Below are 25,498 nucleotides of genomic sequence, written 5' to 3' on the forward strand. Positions count from 1 at the left end.
ATACTTTACTGTAAACCAGATGATAGGTGCGTTTTCTGTTAATTTCTTCCAGTAATCATTAGAGAAAAAAAAAAACCTCAGCTTTTAAAAAGGGATTTGCGCTGGCTAATTTTATATCAATTTGATACAAGCTAGAGTAGTCATTTTGATCTGAGGAAATGTGCCCACCAGACTGGCCTGTGGGCAGGTCTGTGGTGCGTATTTTAAAAGTGATGATTGATGTGGGCAGTGCCACCTGTGGGGTGGTGGTCCTGGGTTCTATAAGACAGCAGGCTAAGCAAGCCATGGGGAGCAAGCCTGTCTGCAACACTCCTCCATGGCCTCTGCATCAGCTCCTGTCTCCAAGTTCCTGCCCTGACTTCCCTCAGCAATGGAGAGTGACCTAAGAGTTATAAACTGAAATAAATCCTTTCAGCAACAGAACCCTAACTAAGACAGGGAATGTCTTCCCTCAGACACCCCCAAACTGTATGTGTATGGACACCATGACATGTCGAAACTGTGGGGGGCCCAAAACAGCTTGACCATATAGCTGCCATGACAGGCTTAGAGGCCCAGACAGCTTCTTACTGGCAGGCAACACCCAGACCCAGGAAAAGCTATAAGCTGACCCCAGCCAGGTAAGGCCCTACATTTAAGGGGAAGCATCTGACATCCCAAACATTCCAACCATTAGATAAGGTTGGATAAGATGGCTAGATGGCCCTGAGTCTAGCACACACCTATTTCTATTTTACAGATACCCCTAGACAATTGTCAGCCAGTCAAGGTCCTGAACCCTGGAAATTCCCTCACCCCAACCTCTGCTATGATAAAAACTCTATCCCACCTGAGCTCAGGGCTCTCTGCTCTCACTGCTGCATCAGACAGACAGAGAGACCAAGCTCGGAGCTTGAAAATAAAGGCTCTTTGCTTTCACATATGGGATTCAGTCTCTGTGGTGGTCTTTTGGGGGTCCCCAAGATCTGGACATAACAAAACCCCATGACTACTTCACAGAGTTGGGAGTAAGCCCACCTCCCAGTCTGTCAGCCTTCCCCAGTTTAGGTGAATAAGCTCTGGAGGCTATTTAAGATTTTTTTTTTCTTAAGGTAAAATGATGTTAATTTCTCTATTTAACTACAACATAATGACTGAACATATTTTTTTTTAACACGGTGTGGTATTTCAATACATATGGATAGTGTGCAATGATCAAACCAGGCTAGTCAGAATCCCTGTCCCCTTCTCCCTTTCTCTCTCTCTCTTTCTCTCTCTCTCTCTCTCTCTCTCTCTCTCTCTCTGTGTGTGTGTGTGTGTGTGTGTGTGTGTGTGTGTGTGTGTGTGTGTGTTCAGAAACATCCCAACCCTCTCCTAGTTATTCTGAAAGTGTTGATGGTAAACACTGCTGGGGTGTCAATGGACGCTTACTTCATGTGAGCCCATGTTGTATACTGCTATAGAAAGCAGGCCACAGTATTGTACTTGCAGTTCGCAAGTACAATGTGCGGCAGTCGGCAATGGGGACGCCGTTCTAAATTAACCCTGCACATCCCCGGACAAACTGCCTTCCTTAAAGCGGCCTTCTGGGAGCCCTTGCGTTTGTTCCACCCTACCCTGCATTTTCTTCTCCATCAGTGTAGTTCTCGACTAGCAATTATCTAGTCAACTGGTAGACAAGACTGATTTATTTCCTTTCCGTGAGGCTGTAAGCGCCATGAGGGAAGAGCCACTGTTAGGCTTTTAACTGCCTTTTAGATGCAAGGCCTGGCAGAGTTGATGGTTATATCTAAGTATTTGTTCACTAACTCATGCTAGGAGTCACATGTTTAAAAATGGGCTTGGTGGCATATGCCTGTAACCCCAGCACTTGAGACACGAGCAAGGGTGTCACTCACAAGAGTTGGCCACAAAGGGAGACTCTGTCTCAGTAAAATGAAGAAAAAGTGTCAGTTCCTTGCAAAAGAGATCATTGAGGTTAAGAGTAGAAAAGGAAGCCAGGCAGTGGTGGCGCACGCCTTCTTTAATCCCAGCTCTCGGGAGGCAGAGCCAGGTGGATCTCTGTGAGTTCGAGGCCAGCCTGGTCTACAGAGCAAGATCCAGGACATGTACCAAAACTACACAGGGAAACCCTGTCTCGAAAAACCAAAAGGAAAAAAAGAGTAGAAAAGGAGAGGTGACAGCCTTTTACTGTTCAGAAGTGTGACAGGGTAAGTGTGACACTGAGAACCTTCAGGGCAGAGTATAGGGATGTGCCTACAGGTAGACGTGAAAGAAGGGCAGAGCTGGGCACGGTGGCGCACACCTTTTTTGTCCTGAAACTCACTCTGTAGACCAGGCTAGCCTTCAACACAGAGATCCGCCTGCCTCTGCCTCCTGAGTGCAAGGCCAGCTTGGTCTACATAGTGAATTGTAGGCAGGGCTCCATAATAAGACCTTGATTTCTTTCTTTCTTTCTTTCTTTCTTTCTTTCTTTCTTTCTTTCTTTCTTTCTTTCTTTCTTTCTTTCTTTCTTTCTTTCTTTCTTTCTTTCTTTCTTTCTTTCTTTCTTTCTTTCTTTCTTTCTTTCTTTCTTTCTTTCTTTCTTTCTTTCTTTCTTTCTTTCTTTCTTTCTTTCTTTCTCATTCTCTCTCTCTCTCTCTCTCTCTCTCTCTCTCTCTCTCTTTGTTTCATTAAGAAAAGATAAGAAAAAAGGAAGAAGAGGAAGGATGAGTCACTAACACAGACAGGTGTGATGGAGCAAAACTGAATAAAGAACTCAGTGTTTCCTGGTTACAGACTCTGGAATTTAACGTATCTTGGAAGGCCACCCTGTACTCCCTCCTTCCGACTGCATCTGGACCATCCCAGGAACAGGAGGCCACTCATCTCTTCATTTTTAAAGCCCAGGGAGAGTTTTCAGAGGGACTGCAAGCCCAGGCCTTACAACCCCAGCGTTCCCGTGTCTGTGCCTCTTCCCTGGCTCAATCGGGCTCTCTCCTCCACGACACAGAGCTGTCTCACTGTTGCTACATCCAAACTTCTAAAATGGAGGGGGAAAAAAATAGAAGCCGCAAAAATGTCCCACAGTATACCAGTGAAAATTAAACCACTTTTAATTTTAACAAATGCCTGTAAATGTTCATAAAAGACAGGAAAAAAAAAACCTTCATATTTCAACACTGGAACTGAAAAAAGTATTTAACTTGACTAGTGAGCCAAGAAATGCAAATTTTAAAAATTACTATTTTTTCACTTATTAAGTAGCCTTAAAAAAACCAAAATTATCATACTGCTATACAGCTGGAAAATAAAACAAGTCTCAGATTTTACAAATATGAACAAAATGTACCTGAACATATTAACCAGGACACTGTTAATAACAATGAAAATCCCAAAACTTCAGTGTGGAATAGTTAAGACACTGCTATGTGGTAAACAGAATGGAATAATTAAATACTCCTCTACCATGTATCATTGCGAGGTGTAAGAGGTTCATGGCCACAGAACCGTGGTAGGTGTTTCCCTCACCCTGCTCCCTTTCCTTGTTTTAGATTTAGTTATTTTATTTTATTGTGTGGACTTGAGTGTTCTGCCTGCATGTACGTATGCGCACCACATGCGTGCCTGGTGCCTGTGCTGATCAGAAGAGGACTTCAGAGTCCCTGGAACTGGAGTTATTACGAACTGGATGGTTATGAGCCATGATGGAAATTGAACCTGGGTCCTCTGCAAGAGCAACAAGTGCCCTTTAACCACACGGCAGCTCACCACTGTCTCTAACTCCAAGATCTGACACCTTTACACAGACATACATGCAGGCTAAACACTGATACGCATAAAATAAAAATAAATGATTAAGAAAAAATAAAACAATACTCAACACATCCACAAAAGAAGAAAAGTAAGAAAAAGAAAAGAATAAGAAATACGGGCAGTGGTAGTGCATGCCTTTAATCCCAGCACATGGGAGGCAGAGCTTGAAAACCAAAAAAAAAAAAAAAAAAAAAAAAGAAGATTGGCCAAAATTTTCCCAGACAGATTTCCAAAAAGCAGCTTCTATAACAAGAAGTGTACTATGATAAGCCTACCTAATTATCATCATACACGGAGGACAGAAACAGTAAGCCTCATTTTTCCTTGTGTTCATCATATATTAGGGGATGGGTGTTGGTGAAGAAATAAAATTATTCAGTCATAGTTTATTAAAAGCTTTCTTTAAAGCAAGATGCCACTTGTGGTCATGCCACCAAGTAGCAAGATGGCCTACATCTCTGATTAAATATAGCTTAATTATATAGTTGGATAGATTTAAAGTACAACTCACATATTTACTACGATTACTACTCTTACTTGAATAAAAATAAATCCCATCTTTGAAAACAGAGGTGAAACTGGGCACAGCGGCGCACGCCCGCCATCTTAGCACTCGGAAGGTAGAGGCGGAAGGACCAGGAGTTCAAGGTTAAAAGGCCAACCTCTGCTACACAGTAAACTCAAGGCTAGCCTGGGCTATATAATCCTGCCTTTAAAAATCAAAACAGAAAAGAGAAATGAAGCTCAGAATAAAAATGAATCAAGAAAGAATTACTAAATATGAAGAGAGAAACAAATTTAGTCTGTGGGTGGAGCTGATTTAGCCTGTAGGTGGAGCTATGTGAAGGCCCCCTCTGCTCAGGTAGAGGAGACCTTTGGTGGGGGACAGAGTGATGCCAGCGAATCTGGAATGGAGGGTCACGGGATCCTGTAGTGTATGTACCCCAGTAGGTAAATAAGTGTGGTGAACAGCTGCGAAGCATCTCAGCAGGGTTAACACTGTCCTCACCAAGAAAGAGGGCTCTAGATTCCCATTCATTATGGAGGTCTCTCTCCCTGGCAATCAAATTACAGTAAAAACAAATGTTAAAACAGGGAGGGTATTAAATGGTAAAACAGAGGAAGGTAAACAGAAGGGCTAGCAGCTGGGTACGATAGCCGAGCTGAGCAGATAAGAGGAGAGACTAATGTGTGGCTATAATTCAAGTGGCCTTGACCGGTGACAGTAGGAGTTGGGAGGACTTCCCAGGAGCTGTGTGCTTAGGGCCTTAAGGGCCTGGATGCTCTAACACTCACCTCAGGCACATTCATAAAACCTTCGAGTCCTCAGGAAGAACCCACTGGGTTGCTATCTTGGGTAGTCCATGGCTCGCTCTCTTTGGAGTGCTCTGCTTCTCCTCTTAACCTCTCCTTCGCTACACAAACTTCCGTCAAACTGCCTCTTGACGGAATCCAGTCCTTCAAGAAGATAAGAGCTGGAGTCCTGCTCCCCAGCTGTACCTGCAGCAGTGACTCGGTGAGCAATCCATTTCCTGTAGCTACTCACCCCCCCCCCCCCCCCCCCCCCCCCCCCCCCCCCCCCGTCCCAGTCCCAGCCCTGTTCTGTTGTTTATGCTTGCGAGGTTTCCGAGGTGTTCCCTGCTCTGGCCTTCTGGGTACTTTACAGCAGTTTGCTGCTTCTGGAGAGAGTGCTTTAGTTTGGTCTTTGTTCTTGTAGCCTGTCTTGTAAATGACAGCATTAACAGAGCTTTAGCAACATCCATCTCAGACATCTATGCCCTCCAAGGCTCCAACATGCCTTCAGAGGCGTCCCAGAACAAACTGCATCATGGCAGATTTACATCAACTTACTTCACACAGAAAACTCTTCCACGTCCTAAGTTCTGGAGGAAGGATGTGTGTCAGAGAACAAAATGCAAGTCAAGAAATTGAGCTCTCCGGACCTTAGAGTTATTTGCTGTCCACCAGGAAATAAGAATTTGAATACCAGGAATAACTGGGGGAAAAGGGAAGAAGAAAAACAGAAGTTGAGTTAGGGGTAGCTGAAGTTCTTGCAACGGAATCTTGAGTAAGATAAAAAAAAGGAAGACAGTGTAATGCACTCAGCAGCCTGGCGCTATGACCGCTTAGGGGTGGGCAGGCTCATCAGGATGTGAAGAAGACCTGCTGGTGGAGCTGAGGTACCCCTCAAGTTCCAACGGGCTGTCCCAATGGTGACTGGACATAACTGGGCTGTCACAAAGATGGCATAAATCAGACCACTGCTTTTGCCCTGAGCCCCCAAGTCATTCATACACAGCCAGGCCCTACCCTACCCCTTAGGTCTGAGAAGGGCCGGTGAAAGGAGGTAAGGTTGAGACCGTTATTTAACTGGGGGTTACAACTTGTAATCTGCCCTCAGTAAGCCAATTAAAATAATCAGGAAAGCAGAGAGGGGCTGGAGCGACGGCTCAGCTGGTAAAGCTTACTGCTCTGGTAGAGTACCTGGGCTGTTCCCAGCATCTCCATCGGGCAGCTCACAACTGCCCGCAACTCCAGTGCCAGGAGAGCTACACCACCCTCTGGGGGATCCTGCACGCACATGGTGCACATAAACTCATGCAGACACACACACATGCACACAGATAATCGATTAGTTTTTTAAAAAAAATCATCATCTACAAAACAGTAGAAAGCAGAAAAAGGAGATTTCCTCAGTAAGGCCACATTGGGAGGAGGGACAAAGAGAACCAGTGGAACCCACCCTCCCCCCAATTTTGTCTTTAGGCTCCTGAAGTGAGGTTGACGTTTAGATAGAGGACTTGCAAATCTAAGATGTCTCAGTCAAGGTGTGCTCCCACCCACCCACCACCTCTCATTGTTTGAACTTCAGGCTCATTCTATAATGTGGTCTGAGAAGTTGTTAGAGCTGGGGGAAATGACTTTCGGGGGGATAGCGCTCCCCTCTGGCTGGGCCTTTTCCTTCTCCCAGCACTGAGCTTCCTGGAGAAATCCCATTCTTTGGGTCCATTGTTTCAGTAGTCTGGTTGTCAGTTTGAGACCACGTGGTCTCTTGACGTCATTCCTGCCAGACCCATTAAGTGACGTCATGATCAGTGAACGGACTTCAGTCATCTTGGATGCTATCTTGTGAGAAACAGCTCATCAAATGTGGCGAATCCACCAAAGATCGATACTCCACACATCTTCCCCACCTTGGGACGTGTGTGTGTGTGTGTGTGTGTGTGTGTGTGTGTGTGTGTGTGTGTCTTTCACCCCTACCCACCTGGTTAAACTTTCATTTGCATAAAGGCCTTCTGCTTTATTCCCAGGAACTTGATGACCCAGAGCAGCCTGGCCCTTCCCCCTTTCTTCACCTCCTTTGCATAATTATGAATGAGCCCTCAGCATCAGAGACACAGCCTCCACCTACATTAGAATAAAAATGAAGTGAATTCCCTCTGCCAACTCCCATGTGCTTGCTAGCCCAAACAGGGCTGTGGTGTATGTACCCTTTCTACAAAAAGAAATTGCCTTGCTGGGTTACTTTTGCTGTGTTCTGGTGTTTCTTTGTGTGATGTCAAAAATATCATTTTCCAACAATCCTCAAGAATACTATTTTCCAACAATCTTTATCTGATAATAAAGACTCCATTGGGACAGGCATGAGATTTTGCCCATGGAAAATGCCCCGCGGCTTCATCTCACCTCTCTAAAGTGTCTAACACTTGTCATAGGACAAAGTAAAGAAGATCTGTATTCATCTTTGTTTAAAGTTTGCAGACAGTAAACGATCACAGTTCCAAATGAGCAAAGAAATGTGCGCATGTGGGCTCTTTCCAGCAAAGGTAGACCATCTGTTCACACCCACCCTCGCCATCTCTCTTCCTGTGGTGCTAAGGACTGCACAAGAAGCTCACACATGCAAACCCCCTACCTCTGGCCTCCCAGTCTTTATTTTCTGTCATCACACTTTGGCGACATGGAATAACATACTAATTGGTGAGCCACCTTCTAATGGTGAATGCTGAGGGTTGGGGTAACACCAAAGGGGTTTCCTAAGGGAAACAGTAGGGGCAGAGAATATTTTATTACCATCAGAAGACCTAGACTCTGACGCTGTTCTCTGTCACCTTCAGAAAGCCACTTGGATTCTGAAGGTCTCAGAGAACCTAACCTTGCTGCACGTCCAACCTTGTTTACCCAGTACCCAGGATTCTGCCTGACCTCCTAGAGGTTCACCAAGGACGCTGAAGGAGACAGGGGAGCCGAGGGGACTAGGAGCCTTTCTAACCTGTGCTAACTTTCTGCTGCCATGCTGCTTACTGTGACAGCCATAAGCTACACGAGGCTGCTGAATTAACTGAAACTTACTTCATGTCTTTGGTCCCACTGGCCTTATCTCAAGTGCCCAATGGTCACTATGGCTGCTGTAATGGATGGCGCAGGACAATGGAACCCTCATCACTGAAAAGTTATGGGCACATCGGAGAGTGACGGGAGCACACTGTGCCCATGAACACACAGCCCTGCAGTCTAGAAACATCTGTTGAAGGAACTCAAGGAAATCTGCAGAAATGAAGCACTCCCTCTGAGGATGAGTCTATCGTGAAAGCCTTATTTCTTATCCTGCAGAGTCTCCAACCAACTGCTTCAGCCGCTGAGCATCACACTGCAGAAGCATATAGGTGCTGACGGAGAAGATAACGGGAGAATATTTATGTGACCGTGTGTCTGGCGATGGGATGGATACATTTTAGATTTTAGATACAACTTCAAAAGCATAAACAATTAAAGAAAATGGTGGGTAAGCTGGATTTAATTAACTTCTGTCTGCAAAAAGATAGTTAAGAGAATTAGGACAATTCACAAGCGAGGGGAAATTCTTCCTTTCAAAAGACGTAACTAGCAGAGGGACTTAAACCCCCAGTACAGACACTGGAAAGTGCTGTGGGATGGTCTGTATGTCAAATTACTCTGATTGGTCAATAAATAAAACACTGATTGGCCAGGGCCTAGGCAGGAAGTATAGGCGGGACTAACAGAGAGGAGAAAAGAAAGAACAGGAAGGCAGAAGGAGTCACTGCCAGCCACCGCCATGACAAGCAGCACGTGAAGATGCCGGTAAGCCACGAGCCACGTGGCAAGGTATAGATTTATGGAAATGGATTAATTTAAACTATAAGAACAGTAAGCAAGAAGCCTGCCACGGCCATACAGTTTGTAAGCAATATAAGTCTCTGTGTTTACTTTGTTGGGTCCGAGCAGCTGTGGGACTGGTGGGTGACAAAGATTTGTCCTGACTGTGGGCCAGGCAGGAAAACTCTAGCTACAGGAAAGACAGCTCAATGATTAAGAGCACTTGCTGCCATTGCCGAGGATCCAGATTCCATTCCCAGCACCCACATGGTGGTTTACAACCATTGGTAACTCTGGCTTTGGGGGACCCAATGCCTTCTTCTGACCTCCACTGGCACCAAGCACACACAAGGGACATATACATACATGCAGCCAAAACATTCACATATAAAATAAACAAATCTAATAAAAAAAAATTAGCAATACGCACAGAATTCTTACAACTTAAGAAAACAAAGAGCCCAGTTAAAAAGTGCAGGAGATCTGAACACCGCTGGGTGTGGTGGTACAAATCTGTTATCTAAGCACACAGGAAGCTGAAACTCAAGGATGCATGCGAGTGTGAGCTTAGCCTGGGCTATGGAGCAAGGCTATGTCTGAAGAACCAAAACCAATCACCGAACAACATCGGAACAGGTATTTCATCAGAGAACACACCCAGATAGCACCCAAGCAGTGTAAACGATGTTCAATACTGTATGTCATTGGGGGCTGCCATTTAAGACAACAAAACAGACCAGCCAACATCTAAAACCAACGTCACCAAACTCTGGGGAGGATGAGAAGTTCCTGGCTCTCTCACACATTGATGCTGAAAATACAAAACCATATATCCTCATTAGGTGACATTTTGGACAAATTCTTACAAAGCTAAATACACTTGCCATGGTGGACAAACCCAGAGAACTCCTTGGCATTAGAGTTCAGCTCTAGATGTCTCCTGACTGTAGCTACAATAACCAGCTACCATTAAAACCATGAGCCTGAGCCGGGCGTGGTGGCGCACGCCTTTAATCCCAGCACTCGGGAGGCAGAGCCAGGCGGATCTCTGTGAGTTCGAGGCCAGCCTGGGCTACCAAGTGAGCTCCAGGAAAGGCGCAAAGCTACACAGGGAAACCCTGTCTCGAAAAAACCAAAAAAAAAAAAAAAAAAAAAAAAAAAAAAAAACCATGAGCCTGAATAAAACCAACCTTGCTTCCTTCCTTTCTTGCTTCTTTTCTTCCTCCCTTCCTTCCTTCCTTAAGTTCTATTTGACAGGTAGTTGATCACAACACCTAGAGAAGGAACCACACTACTCCTAAAATTAAAGTCCATAAATGTGCTTAATGTATTCAGAATTGACCGTAAACTCAGCAAATACTTATGACTGTAATTTTTTATAAAACCAGAACATTATAAACACTGACTTAAGCTGAAAAGCAATACTTTAATAGTAAGGAAAACAGCCCCCAGTTACATTCTTGAAGAACAATGGCAATTTACTCAAACACTATCAGATGCGAGTTGCCCTTATAATCCAAAGCACTCACGGCTTCTAACCACACTTTCTAAATATAGTCCAACATTAATAAGATCACCACCGTGGTCAAGGCCAAGTTATAGCTTGACAACTTTAGATCTGTATCTGTATCATCAATGTTGCCTTCTGCAGGTTTTCATATTCAACACACACCTCATGCAGGGGATGCTTCGGGTCCCAGTGGCAGGGTCTGTCTGCCTCAGTCCTGCTGAAGTGAGCAGCTTCAGTCAGTAAACAATGTAAGTGTACAGGGGTGGGGCTGGGGGTGGGGGCTTAGCAATGGACCTGTAAGGGGGCCCTGAAACATTAACTGGATGAAACCAACCCTCAGAAGACTCGCTTTGCTTCCAAAACAGCACCTCAGGCTATCTGGAAAGAACATTGTTGCTGTTTGCTTATTTTAGTTTTCTGTCTGGTTGCTTGGGTGTGTGTGGGTATGTGTCTGTGTGGGGCGTGCCAGGTACTGAACCCAGCGCCTTGTGCATGTGAGGCGAGTACTCTGTTGCTGGGCTACATTCCCCCAGCCTCTAGTAAGAACGTTCTTGTAAGGCTGGCGATATGGCTCATCGGGTAAAGGTGCTTGCCACCAAGCCTGATGACCTGCCAGTGATCCTTACAGATACCCGCCTCCATCAGAAATCAGATTGTGATGACCCGTTCAAGAGACACTGTGCCCCTCCCATGGGCTGTCAGACTATCGACACAATGGTCTCCGAGAAGCTGGAATTTCCTCGGGAATCTCATGCTGAGAGGAAGAAAAGGCTGAAGGCTGGTGCCAGCCAGAGCAGGAACCTGCCTCCTGGACAGAGTTCTGACCAGTGGCCTGAGGACCTTGCAGGAGAGACTGACTCTGGGACAAGGGTGACCAGGGCTGGGCTGCAGCTGGACAGCTTAGTTATGGACACTCCCTGTCTTCTATTTCAACCTCAGCTTCAAGTCAAGGCCCAGAGCAAGGAGTCCGGGGGAGGCGGGATAGCCACTGAACCTCTTAATTTGGTCTTCTCCGCAAGGTGGCAACACAGAATACCCCTTCCTCGGCTCTTCACCATTACTTGTCTGTCTGATGGGCATACTGAGGGAGAATGTGTGGCAGAGCCCAGTAAGTCAGGGCACAAGGGCTTAAGCTCTGACCATAACAAAAACTCAGGTAACAAACCAGAGCAGTGGCTATACAAATCAGCAGCCAAAGTAAGTATGAGTACTTAATCTGCGTCTGAGACAGCTAAATTCCATTTAAACATGTGCTATTTCAAATGACAGACTGCATTTTCCCCCCTCTTTTCGGTATTGAAGAATCATGTCTTCATAAGAGTAGGCACTTCTTTATGGTTACATGTCCCCATTTCTACAATGATACAAATTATTGAGTATTTTAATCAATTCTTAAAAAATTGGCAATCTATATTCCTTCTCAATAGATAGTCCACATTTTTTCTTTTTTGTTGTTGTTGTTGTTTTTTCGAGACAGGGTTTCTCTGTGTAGTTTTGGTGCCTGTCCTGGATCTCGCTCTGTAGACCAGGCTGGCCTTGAACTCACGGAGATCCGCCTGCCTCTGCCTCCCGAGTGCTGGGATTAAAGGCGTGCCGGCGCCCAACAATAGTCCACATTTTATACTCTACTATCACACAGAAACTATCTACAGAAATGACAGCCATGTACCCGAAGCTATTTCCCAGCAGTTTTCAAAATTCCTCGCAAGCCCTACACTATAATTTCAAATACAAACAGTTCATCTTGAAAGACCTTTCTTGTGGCTTCCAGGAACCACATTCACAGCAACAAATTACACACGGAACGTAGTCGGCTATCCTGAATGCCCTTTAAAAAGCAGCATTGGGGCACAGTGAATTTACTCTGCAATCCTAGCCCTCAGGACGGGAGACCATGGAGCCTCCTCAGGCACGAGGCAACCACAGAGGGAGGCTAACCTGAGGACTGGCCTCAGGGCTCCACGTCCAATCTCCTGTTGCCATGACACCCTGGGCTAACAGCTCCTGTTGACAAGTGTGTCTATGGCAACTCGAAACCGACACCACACTTTTCCACTTCTGCTTCCAAATCCAGGGCTGAGCGATGATGGGCAACACTGAAGAGCTTATATGAATGGGGAAGGCACACCCCACGGCTCTGTGTGCTAAATCCTGGATGCAATAAAGGACTGGGCTGGGCTCTCTTTGCGGATACTCTTAAATTAAAAATTTGGGGTGGGGTGGGGGGGGCAACGACAAATGACTTTTAAAGGGAATATCTTCCTTTGAAACCCCACGTTGAAACGATTAAACGTGTCTTAGGATGCAAACACGGCTATCATCGCGAGTATGTGCTCAACCTTTAGATCATCCACAAGTAACACTTCAGTGAAAGCAAGGTTCCAAGGGTCCTTTCGTTTATGGAGGAAAATTGGAGTTTACTAAGAACAGGCTTTAATAAAAACCAAAGCATGCAAATTGAGATGGGTGGGGTATGGGAGAGGACAGTAGTCCATGCCCTAGAGTGAGCAGGAGGTTCTCCAGTGTATCATTTGAAAGATAAAATTCAAGTCTGGCATCCTGGCGCACACCTTTAATCTCAGCACTCTGGAAGCAAAGGCAGATGGATCTCTGTGAGTTTGAGGCTAGCCTGGTCTACACAGTGAGTTCCAAGACAGCCAGGGCTAACACAGAGAAATTCAGTTTCGAAAAACAAAACAGTAACAACAAAAAAGCCAGTCTTTTATAAAAAAGCAAGCAAATCTCCCACAGCTGTTTCTATATCTTAGTCTGAAGTAAAGTTAATTATTTCTGTTACTAGGAAACATTTGCAGAAAAACAAGGTTCCCCCCTCCCCGCCCCATCTCTCTACCTAAAGGAATATCCACTTAGAGTACATTTACTGTCTCCATAGCAACTAGTATAATTGGGGTGCTGCAAAGGAGGATAATGAAGAGAAAAACAAGGTAATTGGGCAGAAAGGAAAAAACAAACAAACAACAACAACAAAACCCAAATATACCACACAAAAATCAGTGGTGAGAAAAGTAACAACCAAAAGAGAAAATAAAAACAGGGGGCTTTCCAAAGAGAAGCTTGTGACATGCTGTGGTCACCTCCTGCCCAGGCAGTGAATCCCAGACCTTCTCGGACTCAAGGTACTTACGAGTATATTGGGACGCATAAACCTTTGAAAAAAGGTGAGGCTAGCCGTACAGAGTGGTGAATGGTTATAATCCCAGCATTCAGGAGGCAGAGACAGGAGGACCAGGGGTTCAAAGCCAGCTTGGGCGACAGGGGGGGCCCTGTTTCAAAAAACAAACAAAAATGGTAATTCTGGTTATGGTGGCTCACATATGTAATGTAGTGGGTGGCCATTCCAGCTTTGACCTGGAAGTTCCAACCCCCATTGAGGCTCTGGTAACAGTCATACCTACAAGACGGGGCTGAAGACCCAGGATCCTGATGCCAGTTCTCTTGGTTCCTGGACCCTGGACGCTGGAGGTAGACCGAGCAGAGTTCTCCAGAGAACACTGCTGGACTGCGCCACACCTTTCCCAGACCTTGTAAACTATCCCTTCACTTGTAAGTTATCCCACAAAATAAACCTCCCTTTTAACTACGTGGAGTGGCCATAATAATTTCACCAATAATGTAACCTCAGCATTTTGGAGGTGGAGGCTAGCTAGCCTGGGCTACATAGCAAGACTGATGAAAATACCAAAGAAAAGAATTGTGTCAAATGACTTAAGAGATAACCTCACTCACAGAACACAGAGGAAGGTGGGGGGATGAGGCTTTTGGAATGGGCAGATGGTTTTCATAAGGTTCCAGTGAAAATGCCCACACAAGTGCAGGATGCGAATGAAACACACTGGAAAGAGATGACGAGAGAGCTGCCATCTTGGACAAAAGACAGCCTCAGTCCAGGCAAGACAGAGGCGACTTGGGGCAGGTGGCCAGACGGAGAACACCAGAGCGAGGGGAGAGGGTACAGCCTGGCCCTGCATTTGCTATATGGTAGTAGAGTGACAGAAAGGTCCAGAAGCTTTGGGACAAGAGCACCCATAACCCAGGCAGTCGAGAGAGAGAGAGAGAGAGGTTTTCCACTGTGCATACTGGAGGTGAATGCATTTGTGTTTTAAATCCTGCCTCCCGAACTGCTCTACCATAACCCCTACCCACCGCACGCATTGCTAAACCCGATGGTGGTTGTTCCCATCTGACTCAACTCACCTACCACTTACAACACAGCTGATTACGCCACCCTCTCTTCAACAGTCAACTGCATCTGCGATGTGGCCTTCCTGGGCGGCCCCTTGCCTGCCTGGTGACTCTGTCGTCCACCTTGACCTACTCACATTGCTATGCGTCAGGAGTTCCCTGTTCACAGAAATCTCCCCAAGTGATTCTTACAACCATCATTGCTGTGGGATGTTCTGTATGTCCTGTGGGAGCCCTTCTTGGGTTCTTTGTGGCGTTACCCAGCAGGTCCGCATAGAGGATGATTAGGACCATGGGCCAGAGTGCAGGTGTCTGAGATGGTCTGCACTTGGCTGTGCTGGGGGATGGTCTGTATGTCAAGTTGTTCTGATTGATCAATAAATAAAACCTGATCGGCTGTGGCTAGGCAGGAAGGATAGGCGGGACTAACAGAGAGGAGAAATAAAAGGACAGGAAGGCAGAAGGACTGACTGCAGCCGCCGCCATGACCAGCAGCATGTGAAGATGCCGGTAAGCCACCAGCCACGTGGCAAGGTATAGATTTATGGAAATGGACTAATTTAAGCTATAAGCACAGTTAGCAAGAAGCCTGCCACGGCCATACAGTTTGTAAGCAATATAAGTCTCTGTGTTTACTTGGTTGGGTCTGAGCGGCTGTGGGACTGGCGGGTGACAAAGATTTGTCCTGACTGTGGGCAAGGCAGAAAAACTCAAGCTACACATCATGCTGCTCCTGTGTTGACAACTCCGGCCCTAAGTACGTCTCAGTCACAACTGACATCAATCTCCACGAATGGCCAACTAAAACTAGCTAATTACCGAATAGAAATGCCAGCCATTACACCACTCCCACCCACTGAAGAATCTCCTACTAGTTCGTGTTTATATACCACACCCACGCCTCACAAACTCACCTGTCATTTTCCGTCTCCAATCCCATCCCCTACTCCAAGTCACATCATTTTTTCCATAGAATGCTCCAGTTGCTTCATATTGGAGTTCACGCCACTCCCTGCCAGCAGCTAGGAGGCTTATGCCACAAATATAAGTCAATCATTCCTTTTCCCTTATGTACTTCCTGTTGATTTCTCGTGGCATTTGGAATAGTAATAATAACAACTATCTTACTTCTTAGCAAAAATGCAAGACCTATCCACTAGCAGACCTGCTGGCCATCCATCCATCCATCTCTCTCTCCATCTCCCCGTCTCTCTCTCTCCCCAAACTCCCACTCCTTACATACTACAGCTGGTCTCCTATCCCTTGCATCTCCTGCCCTACTCCACAGGCTGGTGGGCACGGTGCCCTCTGCTGAGCCTTGAGATCCTGACCTCTTCTGACAAACCCAGTCCCAGTTGCAGGCACAGGCCTCTCCACGGCTCTCTAATTCCTTCGGAGAACCAGTCCAAATCTAAGTGGCTTTTCTCATCAGCTTCACTTGCTTATCGCCCTGTCGATCCCTCTGAGAACCTGGCTTCTCAACACACACACAGACTCTGCATTCGAGGAGAAATCTTGACTCCCGCTCCCTGCTGCATCCCGGGATGGAGAAAGACGCTTAAAGCTGGGCATGAGGGGCACACCTGCAGTCCCGGGACTGAGACACGACAATCTTGAGTTAGTGAGAGCCTAAGGAATTAAAAAGGCTGGGGATCTCGCTCAGTGGTAGAGCACTTGCCTAGCATATGGAAAGCCACAGGGGGAGATCCAGCACATAGAGCAGGTACTCAAAAGATGGTGTACAAGGCATCAACTTTAGAAGGAACTGAAGAGGGCTATTCTTAGTCACTACACTCCAAACACTTATGAATCCCAGGCAATTTCTCCTGAGAACCAAGTGAGAGCAGCGAGTGAATCCTTAGTTACTCCCACCTCCACTCTCAAGCTCCACTATGCCACGTCTTACCTCCTCATCTTAGCACTTCCGGGTAGACCAACATTCGATATCAAGCAATGATTTCTCTGGTCCATATTCTAATGTGGCTGTGCTTCCCCAACTGTCACGATAGGCCCGGAGACACAATTACAACTATAAACAGGGGAAGGCCAGAGCGACAGTCAACTGCCAGGTGAGTTGAGGAATTTCATATGGTTCCGTCCTATGGGGTCATTTCAGTGTACACTTGGCCAGTCAGTCACATTAACAAGAGACCAAACCCAGCTTTCTGTAAGACTCACTGAGTAGCTGATATAATTCAATAAAAATAAAATATTCTATCACATGAGGTGGCAAGTATCTGTAAAGCCCAGTGCTTGGGAGACTAACCCAAAAGCACTTTATGTTCAAGGCCATCCTGGGCCACATAGTGAGGTCCTGACTCAAAGACGGGAGAGGGACAGAAATATTCCTATCCTCTTGGACCTCTGAAGCCGTGAGCTATTAAAAAAAAAACTCCCTTGAAGTGCTTAGGTCCCAGGTAGTTTGTTCGCCAACATAAAAGAGACAAGACAACAAGTATTTAGGTTATTTGTAGATGCAGGCAGACTCCCTAAGGTGAGCTGAATTCAGCTGCCTTGCACAGTACAGCAGCTGTTAGACCCAAGTTAATATTGCATACTTGACCTTCAGGCAACTCGGTATGAGTGTAGAGTATACACCACACTTCAAAGAGTTGGGGAAAATGTAAAAACTGCAAAAACTTTTAGACTGACCATAATGGATAATGTTATATTTTGACATACTGGGTTATATATAAAAGGCTGTTCAAATTAATTTCACCAGTTTCCTCTTACTTTTCATACTGTGGCTGTTGGGACAGTTGAGCCGCATGCGTGGCCACTGTGGCGGGCTCACGGTCTATTTCCATTGGCCAGCCCTGGGTTCTTGTGCTACACCCAGGGGGCAGTCACTACCCTGGTCTAGGGTCTGGTTTTTGCAAGCCTGGACACAACTGATTGCAGCGGTTCATCCAGAAGAAATAGTAAAAGTCAACTTAATAAGAGATGCCCAGGTGGGCATGGCGGTGCATGCCTTTAATTTCAATACTCAGGAGGCAGGTGAATGGTTCTGAATTTGAAACTACCCTAGTCTACGTAGTGAGTTCCAGGCTGAGTGCCAGGGCTGCGTAAGTGAGACTTTGTCTCAAAAAAAAAAAAAAAAGTGATAGTATCATATCAATCTTTTCATTTATCAATGACAGGAGACAGAACAGCCACCCATCCAATGCCTACCTAGATCAAGTCAAGAAACTATAAAAGTTAGTTTCTTCTATGTCTAAAGATAGCCTCATTCTGCTATGGTGGGTACTGAATGCTTCCCAAAGGTCCCTGTGTTAAGGCTTGGATTCCACAGCGGTGCTCCAGGGGAGCAGTGGAAGTTTCTTGGGGTGAGGTCCAGTGAGGAGCCCCTGGAGTTACTGTCAGCAGGATCTGGACGGGGCCGTAAAGACAGCAGCCCCACCTCCACGATTCCTGACCATGAAGTGAGTTGCTGATTTCTACATCCTCTACCACAGAGTGCCTCAACACCACCAGCCTAAAGCAACGGGTCCTCCCAAAGTGAGACCTCTGAAATGGGAAGCCAAAGCAAACCTTCGCTCTTTATAAACGGATTAGACTGTGCATTTCATTATAGCAAAGGAAACCTAACCCTAGGGCTAGTCCCAGGAAGAAGCAAACTATTAACCAAGACTTCCTACGGGCTCTAAACCCCTAAGCAGGGCAAGCTGTCTCTGAACTAAACAGTAAAGGCTGAGAAAATTCAACAAAGGTGTTTTAGAGAACAGACCAAAACATCCCTCTCTATGATAAAGATTTCCCCCAAATCACCTCATCTTTTATGCACATGAACACACACACATACCCTAAACTGACAGTGACTCTAAATTTAATGAGAATGTATTTGATAGACCTGAAAACGTAGCAGGTTACAAAAATGGCTCAGTTACAACCCCCAGCATTTGCATTAAGAAAGCCTGGCCCGGGAGCGTGCACTTGGGATCCCAGGGCCAAGAAAGCAGAAAAGACAAGATCTCCGGGCTTGCGGGTTGAGAACCTAGCCAAACTGGTGAGCTTCAGGATCAGCGAGAGAGAGATGCCTCCCTTGTCTCAGAAAACACAGTGAACAGTGAGTGCAGGCACCAACAGGGACCTCTGCTTGCTACCCCCACCCCACGCCCAGCATGTGCATACATAGAAAAGAACCAAAAATATAGAAAGATCTATCTCTGTGGTTCTCAAGTCCACAATTTTTTTTTTTTATATTTCTGTATTATCCAGTTTCTTTCCTCTTAGCAAAACTGCTTTTATAGCTCTGTCTTAGAAATTACCCGAGTCCTATGCTATCCCTGTCTTTTTTGTTTGTTTTTGTTTTTGAGACATGGTCTTACTCTGTAGCTCAAGTTGGCCTGGAACTCCCTATGTGGTCTAGGCTGGCCTCAAAGTCATAGACATCCACCTGGCCCTGCCTCCCCAGTGCTGGCATATACCACCATGTCCAGCAATTTTCCTTCTTCTTTTTTCCCCCGCGAGACAGGGTTTCTCTGTGCAGCTTTGGAGCCTGTCCTGGAACTCGTGCTGTAGACCAGGCTAGCCTTGAACTCACAGAGATCTGCCTGCCTCTGCCTCCCAAGTGCTGGGATTAAAGGTGTGTGCCACCACCTCCCAGATGCAATTTTATTTAAGTCAGGACAATTCCCAAGATAATATCACTTACTTATTTTATTTATGTATTTTTGTAGTACTGGAGATTGAAGGTTCTAAGGGAGTACTCTTCCACTGAGCCTGCCTTCGGCCCCATGACATAAACTGCTGCAGCTCCTTCAGGAGACTGAATGGAGTCAAACAGCAGTCTAGGGGCTGGAGAGATGGCTCAGCAGTTAAGAGCACGTCTTGCTGAGGACCTGGGTTCAATTCCCAGCACCCAATCCTAACTCCAGTTCCAGGAGATCTGACACCCTCTTCTGCCATGCACACATATGGTGCAGGCATACATGCAAGCCAAACACAGATACACATAAAGTAAAACAAATACATCTTAAAGAAAAAATAAAAAGCAATCTTTTGGAGTCGTTCTGCAATAGCTTCCCATTGCTGCCCACACAAGTTACAATGCATTTAATGGCTTAAGACATTACATCTCTTTCTTGGGCATCCTGGAGATGAGATGTCTCAATGAGCTACAGCCAAGGTACAAGCAGGGCTATCTGCCTCCGGAGTGGAGGCATGGGGTGGGAGGGATGCCCATTTCTTTGCTGAATAAAACTTTTATAGACGGTATGTGTTCTTGACTCCTGGTCTCCTTCCACTTTTAAGGCCAGCTGTGGCCACTGAAATTGTTCTAATGGTGCCAACTACCTTGTTCTAATCTGCTTCTCCTGTGAGCTCACAAGCTCCTGTGATAAAACTGTATATCTAGATGATCCAGGATGCCTCGGGATAGCTCAGCCATGATGACTGAGTTTGATTTCTGGAACCCACATAAAGGTGAGAGGAAATAACTGACTCCACACAGTTGTCCTCTGAGCTACACACACACACACACACACACACACACACACACATAGACCATGCACACACGTGTGAAATGAAATGATGAAAAAATAATCATACTGACTTGCTTTAGGAGTCAATGAACAACAGTTCTAAGGACTGAGAACAAACCCTGGGACCTCGTAAGAACTTTACATTTTTGTTCAATTTTAAATGTTCCTGATTGTTGCTTATAACTCGCCAATCTCCATTCTCTGGGAAATGTACTACTTTAACCAAAACACCACCCTGGGTTGCAATCAAGCTTGCTAGAACAGGGGCAGTCCACCAGGATGGTGAAAGAACCTGCTGAGCAAATGAAACTCACAGAAGACAGTAGGGCAGCTGTTGAACAGCTGTCTCCGGCCTCCTAGAGAAAGACGCACAGCATCTCGAGGACAGTAGGGTTTGTGATTCTTAACGGCCTTGCAGCTTCAGGGACAGTGGTGCCCATGGTACAGCATTTCCCAGAAGGCCATGCTCTGAGAGGGGCCGGCACCAGCTGTGATAGACACTGATTCCCCCATCTGCATATCGGCAGGGGAGGACAGGCATATTGTGACTTCGCTTCACAGCTGTCCCAGCATCCACAGAAGCACTTCCATTCAACCAAGGTGCACCTGCCCATCATTCATCATGCTTTAACACCAAAGGGGATGGGACAGTGGGGAGTTGGACTCAGACTCCACCAACTCATCAGACAAGCTATGTCACTGAAGACTCGAGCTACCTTGGTGAGAGACATGCAATTTTTGAGGCAATAGGATTGAAACCTCTGTTTAAATTAGAAATGTAGTTTCTATATAAAAAAGAAAGAATGAAAAAGAAAAGAACAGCAAGCATGCGTTCCTCAAATGGCTTCTATACACATTGGGTCACATAATTCACATGATTACCCTCTGACATAAATACTATTTCATTCCCATTTCACAGCCAGGAAGTGGAGGGCGTTCTTTAAAGTTACCAGCAGCAAGCAGGGTTACACTGAAACACACTCCTGTCTGCCAGCCAAAGCCTAGCTGGGCTCACTTTGGGCACAGCTTCATGGCCTTAGGCACTGAGAGCGGAGAACCATTCTAGGAGGTTATGGGTAACAGTCCTTTGTCAGAATATGGTTCCCTAAACCCAACACATCTCTGAAGCTCCTGAAGAGATGACAGGAAGCCGGGAGCAGACCCAGAAGCCCATGGGGGTGGGGGCAGGGCTGCCTTCAAATCCCTGCTCCTTCCACTCCCCTGTCTCTGCAGCTTTTGGTTCCTGAGTCTTGCTAAATTGCCCGGCTCCTCCACTTCCAGAGCAGAGATGGCAACTTCTATTTTGTAGGATTATCTGAAGACACAATACCACTTCAGGGGATCTCAGTAGTACTTCAGTATCTGCTATTATTTAACCTGCTCCGTTTTGCCATGGCATCTCTGTCTTCCGGGTGGCAAGGCTTGCAGCCAACACAATTCCTTGGCCTCTCTTTTTCCAAGACTCCACACTTAACTAATGTGCATCTCCTTGGTAGGCCCCCACTTCTTTCTGGGGACTGGCCGCTGTGGCAACACAGCTGATTAATGGTCCACGACTTGAGACCGCTTTTTCTACTTTCGACTCTCTTCCCTACCCCTCAAGGAAGCTCTTCCTCTCACATCTGTCAGCCTTAGATCAGACAAACAACTAAGGCAGTCCTTTACAACCACTGAAGTCTTTCCGACGTCGAGGTGGCGTGAAGGCACCCTGTCAACAGCTGGCTTCCCAGCATGGTTCTCTGTAGTAGACGGAGCAGGAGAACTCTGTGATCCCATCTTCCCTCTGCTAGACCAGGCCCGAAGGATCACAGAAGAATACAGGCCCAATAGGAAGAGGAGACTCCAGCAGGCTGGGGCGGGGTACTACCCTAAGGAGGGATGAGAACCTGCCTTTGGCACAATACCATCTCTCCTTTCTCCTGTTCCCCACCTCAAGGCTATCTCTCCCCTTCAGTACATAGAAAAGGTTTCGTAAGAATTTTAATTCTTGTCATTCTTTACATGTCTACTTATCTTGGTCAGGTGATGGAGGCACACACCTTTAATCCTAGTACTCAGGAGGCAGAGGCAGGAAAATCTGAGTTCAAGGTCAGCCTGGTTTACAGAGTGAGTTCCAGGGCAGGCAGCACTACACAGAGAAACCCTGTCTCAAAACAAACAAAAACCACAATAAAATAGAGAATGCGTACAAAGATGGGATTCAAAGACGAGGCTCAGTGGTTAAGAGTACTTGCTTCTTCAATTTCTTTCTTTACCATCCCTGACCTCAAACTCTACTATAGAGCTATAGTAATAAAAACAGCTTGGTGCTGGTATAAAAACCGACATACGGACCAATGGAATCAATTGAAGACCCTGACATTAATCCATGCACATATGAACACCTGGTTTTTGACAAAGGAGCCAAAACTATACAATGGAAAAAAGAAAGCATCTTCAACAAATGGTGCTGGCATAACTGGATGTCAATATGTAAAAGATTACAAATAGATCCATATCTGTCACCATGCACAAAACTCAAGTCCAAGTGGATCAAAAACCTGAACATAAATCCAGTTATACTAAACTTAATAGAAAAGAAAGTAGGAAGCACTCTTGAACGCATTGGCACTTGAGACCATTTCCTAAATAAAACACCGACAGCACAGACCCTGAGCACAACCATTAATAAATGGGACCTCTCAAAATTGAGAAGCTTTTGCAGGGCAAAAGACACAGTCAATAAGACAAAAAGACAGCCAACAGAATGGGAAAAGATCTTCACCAACCCGACAACTGACAGAGGATTGATCTCCACAGTATATAAAGAACTCAAGAAACTAGACATCAAAATACTGAACAGTCCAATTAAAAAACAGGCTAAAGAGCTAAACAGAGAATTCACAAAACAAGAACTACAAATGGCTGAAAGACATTTAAAGAAATGCTCAACATCCTTAATCATCAGAGAAATGCAAATCAAAACGACTCTGAGATACCACCTTACACCTGTCAGAACGGCTATGATCAAAAACACCAATGACAGCCAATGTTGGAGAGGATGTGGAGCAAAGGGAACACTCCTCCACTGTTGGTGGGAATGTAAATTTGTACAACCACTGTGGAAATCAGTATGGCGGTTTCTCAGAAAATTAGGAATCGAACTACCTCAAGACCCAGCCATCCCACTCTTGGGCATATACCCAAGGAATGCTGATTCATACCATAAAGATACATGCTCAGCTATGTTCATAGCAGCACTATTTGTAATAGCCAGAACCTGCAAACAACCTAGATGTCCGTCAACGGAAGAATGGATGAAAAAAATGTGGTACATATACACAACTCAGCAGAGAAAAACAATGAAAGCATGAAATTTGCAGGCAAATGGATGGAACTAGAAAAAATCATCCTGAGTGAGGTAACCCAAACCCAAAAAGAGAGTCATGGTATATACTTACTCATAAGTGGATTCTAGATATAAAATAAAGAACAATCAGACCACAACCCATAGAACCATGGAGGCTATATATATAGCATGGAGGTCCCCAGGATGACTGTGGCTTATAGTAAATTTCGGTTTTACTTAATTATTGAAAAAAATAGCCAAATGAATGGAAACACATGAACTATGAACCAAAGGCTGAGGGGCCTCAGCTGGATCAGGCCCTCTGAATAGGTGTGACAGTTGATTGGCTTGATCTGTTTGGGAAGCAACTAGGCAGTGGGACCAAGTCCTGTGCTCATTGCATGAGTTGGCTGTTTGAAACCTGGAGCTTATGCAGGGACACTTGGCTCAGTCTGGGAGGAAGGGGCTGGACCTGCCTGGACTGAGTCTACCAGGTTGATCTCAGTCCTCGGGGGAGGCTTTGCCCTGGAGGAGGTGGGAATTGGGGGGTGGGCTGGGGGGAAGGGGAGGGGGTGGAGGGGGGAGAATAGGGGAACCCATGGCTGATGTGTAGAACTGAATGGTATTGTGAAATAAAATAAAACAAAAACTGAAAAAAAAAGAGTACTTGCTTCTTTTCCAAGACCCGAGTTCAATTCCCAGCACCCATAATGAGTGACATACGACTGCCCGTAACTCTAGCTCCAGGGGATCTGACACATACACAGGGAAAAATAAAAATAAGTCTTTAAAAGAAAGAATGTGCATAAAGTTTTGGCATAAAAAATTATGTGATATCAATTTAAATCCAACTCATATAAACAAATTAGAAGGCTACATTTCAAGCTGTGATAAGCAAAGGTTGGGCAAAGGAAAACCCCCACATCAGCATCCCATTTGCACTTGAAATCTATTTATTGTCCCTTCACAGTTTCCTTTGACTCACAGGCCACAGTAGAAAGTATTTACTGAACTGAACTGAATTAGGTATCTAAAAGAAGCTGAATTCCACACTCCTTACATCTTAATATGCTTTACAAAACCATACGGATAAATCAACTAATATTTTTTTTTTGAGACAGGGTTTCACTATGTAGCCAAAGTTAACCTGGCACTCACTATGAAGGCAGGGCTTGCCTTGAACTCACAGCTGGGACTAAGAATGTGTACCACCATGCCCAGCTAACATAGGTTTATAGTAAGCAGAATTAGAAATAAAAACAGAAGCCCAAGGCAACCATTGAAAACTTGACTCAGTAGCAAATAAGGCCTGGCACACTTGTAAAACTCGAGAACCTTTATACGAAGAACTGTACTGTACTCAACGAAAACAATGGACATGTCTTGCATTTTCATTAAATCAACCTGACAATGTCATACGGACGACACACCAACTTTTTGAAAAAGTGACCTACTTAATCCCAGCACTCAGGAAGCAGAGGTAGGTGGATCTCTGAGTTGAAGGGCCACCTGGGCTACATAGTGAGTTCTAGAACACCCAGAGCTACATAGTGAAACCCTGTCTCAAAAATATAAATAAATAGATGGATGGATGGATAGACAGACAGATAGATTAAAAAAAAATTGATGCAATTTATCCTAAAGCTAATATACTAATTATAATAATATAAATACACTATCTGAAAATATTTACTGTTATCTCACTGGTACTGATGGTGTGACTGCAGAAATGAAATTTCTTTTTCAGAGCTGCCTGACAAAATTAACACGGTTCTTCCCTGCTCTGTTTCCTTAAAAAATAGGGTTAGCTTCATGACTAATAATAAAAACACAGACAGTTCTTTCAGAAAGCTGGAATGTTCTCTTTTAGTCAGATAATCCCCAGAGTAAAGAACCAGTACCCTGCTGGGCAGCTCAGCCAAGGCTGATCCTCAAGCCCATAGCGTTGAGGAACATGCAAGGGAGATTTAAAAGAAAGGAGAGGGACTAGGGATGCATGTTGATAATAAAAGCACATGCCTCGCATGTTGTAAGCCCTTGGGTTTGATCTTCAGCAAAGATTCAAAAATAAACAACAGAACA

At 45.3% G+C, this 25,498-nt stretch overlaps 2 protein-coding genes across 6 annotated transcripts in view; one reads left to right on the plus strand and one right to left on the minus strand.

Annotated features, from left to right (window-relative positions):
- Window positions 1-2,024, plus strand: part of Lef1 (lymphoid enhancer binding factor 1) — a 272,799-nt gene extending 270,775 nt beyond the window's left edge. Inside the window, exon 12 of the mRNA XM_076574988.1 lies at window positions 2,013-2,024. The gene's annotated coding sequence lies outside the window, so the exon portion shown is untranslated. The remainder of the gene's footprint in view (window positions 1-2,012) is intronic.
- Window positions 1-25,498, minus strand: part of Sgms2 (sphingomyelin synthase 2) — an 86,937-nt gene that overhangs the window by 57,327 nt on the left and 4,112 nt on the right. The gene's annotated exons all lie outside the window — the stretch shown is intronic.

Source organism: Peromyscus maniculatus, chromosome 6, assembly GCF_049852395.1.
Source record: "Peromyscus maniculatus bairdii isolate BWxNUB_F1_BW_parent chromosome 6, HU_Pman_BW_mat_3.1, whole genome shotgun sequence".
Classification (NCBI taxonomy): domain Eukaryota; kingdom Metazoa; phylum Chordata; class Mammalia; order Rodentia; family Cricetidae; genus Peromyscus; species Peromyscus maniculatus.